Source organism: Haemaphysalis longicornis, unplaced genomic scaffold (assembly GCF_048455015.1).
Source record: "Haemaphysalis longicornis isolate Haplotype H1 unplaced genomic scaffold, Haemaphysalis longicornis Haplotype H1 scaffold_14, whole genome shotgun sequence".
Taxonomy (NCBI): domain Eukaryota; kingdom Metazoa; phylum Arthropoda; class Arachnida; order Ixodida; family Ixodidae; genus Haemaphysalis; species Haemaphysalis longicornis.
In genome coordinates, this window is record NW_027526245.1 from 4,840,148 (window position 1) to 4,844,644 (window position 4,497).

At 46.6% G+C, this 4,497-nt stretch overlaps 1 pseudogene; it reads left to right on the forward strand.

Annotated features, from left to right (window-relative positions):
* Window positions 1–347: 347 nt before the first annotated feature.
* LOC144165352 (uncharacterized) lies at window positions 348–3,373 on the forward strand (annotated as a pseudogene).
* Window positions 3,374–4,497: the final 1,124 nt, after the last annotated feature.

Below are 4,497 nucleotides of genomic sequence, written 5' to 3' on the forward strand. Positions count from 1 at the left end.
CTGTTGCCGTGCACTGTCTAAGCGGCATCGCTTGAACTCATACAGTCTATGCGGCGTTATTGACGCGGTCTTCGTGCGGTCCCTGTCCCTCTCGCGTACCTCATTTTCCAGGCCCCAGTTTTTATGCGCATCGAAGACACCTTCATCACATGGTAAAGGTGGAAGAGGGCGTTGTAGACTTGGGGTAGGGGGAATACGTTCTTTCGTGACTAAACCTCAAAGTGACGTGTTTTTACTTCGAAGCAATATACGTCTAACCACATCCTCTCAAGTTTTCATTCCGGTGATGCCGATTTACTCGTTCCCGCTGCGCACTCTTCCTCGCAACTACCGACTCCACGGTCACAATGACTATTCCCCGCTCCACAATTGATGACGCTTTCCAAGGTATCCAATAGGCTGATAATGGTGGTAGCGCTCTTCCCAGAATTTACACGTTCAACTTGCCCACTAAGAACACCGTCAGGAGTTAATAATTTTTTTTGGAATAAAAGGCATTCCGCGTGACATTTTCAACCGTGTATTTCACATCTAAGCACGCGCGCATCACCGTTTGCGGTTTGCGCGGGCACTGGTTTCTGGTGGAAGCAGGGGAGTCTGCATCCACCCTTAGTCTTCATGCCGCTAGCGGTGGTATGCGCGTTGTGCTCGCGGAAAATTGAAAGGTGGAAGGCACGTGGCATAATGCGACCTGTCAGCTGTCCTCAATGGTTCAGCGATTTGGGTTTGTGTTGGTGGGTTACACAGACGGCGTGATGCCTAGAAGACACGACGGAAACGGAGTGTTATATATTTGTCCACTAGAATAAAGCTCGATTCCTTCCAGCTTTTAACTGCTATACACAGACGCATGTCGTTTGCGGGCAGTAAAAACAGCGGGAAATGAACTCTATTGGAACAGAAGCGCGAATGGGTGTGAAACAACAGAAAGATGCTGTCACCGCCGTTTATATCACAAATTCCAGCTCGCCGAGGAGCTGGGAACGTCTCTCGGATGAACACCAACGTGGACGTGAGCCAATATTTTGTACAGCTTGAGGGGCTTTCAGAGCGACAATTTTGGCGCTGTCTTTCACTTCTAAGTACACGCACATAACTGGTTGGTGATTTATCGGGCACGAATTGAGAGTGGAGGGAAGGGTGGGCGGGCACGCGCAGATATAGGTTTCTTGCCCTCACTGATGACATCTCTGTTCTGCTGGAGGGAGGTTTAAATGGGCATGTCCCCCCCCCCTCTCTCCCCCAATGCTAACTTCCCGGTGTCCTCAGAGGTCTAGCGGACTGTATTGTTGTGGTGCTCAGACAGTAAGACGCCTACGACGCGGGAGGGAAACGGACAGCTGCATGTTTGTCTACTATAATAAATCTCGATTCCCTCAAAGTTTCATTGGGCTAAGTGCTAATTGCTCGACCTCAAATTGCTCGACCTCATGAAGAAGCAATGGTGCTTTAGTTCTTCAATTTCATTTACAGAGTGCAGCTTCACAGGTCATCCTGCTTCACAGAGTAGAGGCAATTATTTTGTCGTCACAAGCTCAGCTTCGGCAGGCCACGGGCTTTGGGACGGTTTTGGGATGTAGTCATTTTGCCCTCAACACAAGTTCAGCTATATCCCAGCAGGTCGGCATACATGTGCTAAGGGGACTGACGCGATGGTCGAGCGGCATCTTCGCTGAATATCAGGTGCTAATTATAGCTAATAATATATCTTCCGTTCAGGATCGGGCCCCGCCAAGATTTTCTGCCTCTTTTATATAATCGAAAGCGTCCGCTTGATCCACCCGCTTTTCTTTCCCTCTTATTCACAAGACCCATAAGGTCTCACCAACCAAACGCACTAACTACAGAGTGCTCGATAACCGACGCATCCAAACTATATTCTTCGCGCGCACTTTTTCAGAGTGGAACTAGGATAGTGTTCATTGTTTTTGGGCACACTCGGTGATATTTTTCTTTTCTTTGTACCATGCCCTCCTGCTTGGACCAAATTGTGGCCCGCCGTCTGCAATAAATAAATAAATAAATAAATAAATAAATAAATAAATAAATAACTAAATAAATAAATAAATAACGGCATTATGGACCGCAGGGAACCTTTGGGAAAGGAAACCGCAAATTTTATGAACACTTACTATCTCTTCGCACTCAAGCCGTTCAATGCTAGTGACGGCCGGGGGACTTGTCCTGCACGGAAGAAAACACATAGGCATTTTATGCTTGGTATTCAGGTTGGCGGTTTAAACACGTTGTCCATTGGGCCGTAAAAACACATATTTTTCTAGTAGTCGTGGTAGCGCAGTGCGGTACACACTTAAAGGGAAACGGTGGGCGCATGGCGGCTGCGGTCGATGTAGCGCCACCACCGAGAAGTGGCAGGAAACGCAGACCACCGGCACATGCGCACTGACGAAATGAGGCGGGAGAAGCCCCTCTGTCGTCTGCTACGGCACTCCACTGGGCCAATAAGTTTGAGATAGGTGGGAAAATTTGCATTTGAAAGATCTGAGCGGCACGGTGAACCACCGTAGCAGACGACAGAGTGGCATCTACCGTCTCATGCTTTCAGTGTACATGTGCCGCCTGTCTGCGATTCAGGCGGCGCGTCACGCGCTTGATGTTTTCCTTTTATTAGTGAACTGCACTATAAAAAAATAGTTTCTATTACTCTATTTGGGTGTATCTCCCCTCCGAAGAATCGACTCTTTCCGGACCCCTCTTGACAGTGTCCCGCGACTCTCATTTAGAGAGGGTAACGCGTATCTCATCATACTGTCCGGAATACTGTTTTTAAAACTGACAATAGATTCGTTGTTGTGCTGCCGTGCCCAAGTGTACTGTTCTCTGGATTTTCCTCTTTGTGCTTGCTATTGTCTGGGGACGTTGAACTCAACCCAGGTCCTGATGTGAAAGCCCTGCTAAAGGAACTGTTGGAAGGGCAGAAGGTAATTCAAGCAGGTCTGAGCGCTCTGGGAGAAAGAATGACTAAAATGGAAGACGCCCTTCTCGAACCTTAACGTGACACTATCAAGACAAGAAGAAAGGCTAATAAGGTTAGAGGCCAGGAGTCGACGGAATAATCTTTTGGTCTTTGGGGTTGAAGAAGGCGAGGCAGAAACCACAGAAGACCTGTAACAAACGGTCCTGCAGGACATTTTTGTTCGCAAACTTGGTGTCGAACTAAAAACGGTGGAACGGATCCACAGAATAGGCCGAAAAGGGGGTAGTTTGCCGCGTCCGGTCATTATGAAGTTGTACGACTCCCGAGAGAAGTTAGCAGTTCCCAAAATTTGCAACAAGCTAAAAGGCAGCACTATATAAGAAGCACCATATCAGTTGGGGACGACTTTTGCAAGGAAACTCTAGCCAAGCGTAAGCTATTATGGGAATCCGGGAAAGAAGAAAGAGAGGCCGGACAACGCATGCATCTGAATTGCGATAAGTTGGTCATCGACAAAGACGTGTATTCCTGGGACTACGAAAAAAATTGTCGAGTTAAGCTTAAGCATACAAAGAAAAAACCACGTCGCTCTGACGACGACTGATGCCATTCGCAGTCAAATGCATGCAGCATTCGCCTAAATAATTTAAATGCTCGGAGCCTTGTCAATAAAGCCAGTGATCTAGAATATATATTAGCAAGCTATAACCCACACGTAATCACCGTCACAGAGACGTGGCTGCGTCCGGAAATAGCGGATAGCGAAATTGTACCACCCGGCTACAAAATATTTAGGAAAGACCGCGATTCACGAGGGAGCGGTGTGGCGATCTTACTTGCAGAAGTTTTTGAAGCAATTGTTATGGAAGGAATACCCCACCATGAAAGTGTATGGCTAGAAATAAAATTACAAAAACTTCCCTTGTTTTAAGAGCCGTTTACAGGCCTCCAGGCGCCCCTAGTTCATATCTACAGAGTTTGCAGCAATACCTTGACGGTATTGCTACCCGGAATCGCAGATTGGTTATTGCGGGAGATTTCAATCTTCCTGGAATTAATTGGACCACATTCTCAACTAAATCGAAGGAAGCAATAGAATGCCAACGGCCTTTAAACACAGCATTCAGCCATGACCTAACGCAGGTCGTCAATGACAGTACACGTGAAACAGGGTATCCGCATTCCATACTGGATCCAGTTTTTATTGACGGGAGGATAGACACATGCAACGTTGCAATTGAACATGGGTTATCGGACCACAAACTTGTTTCAGTTGTGATAAGCATTGATGGTGCCTTGCCACGCAAAAAAGAAAGCTTTAGACATGTGCGCAACTTCAACAAGGCCGACGATAAAAGTATAATTGATTACTTGTCGTTTTCTTTGGACGCGTTCAATGAGGAAAGTGACGCCAATAAACTGTGGATTAGGTTTAAAGAAATTGTCACGCTATGTATCAAAAAATTTGTGCCCTTGCAAAAAAAGAAAGAAAATAAACCGAATCCTTGGATGAATAGGAAGATAATACATCTAAAGCACGCCATTAACCGCCAGAGACA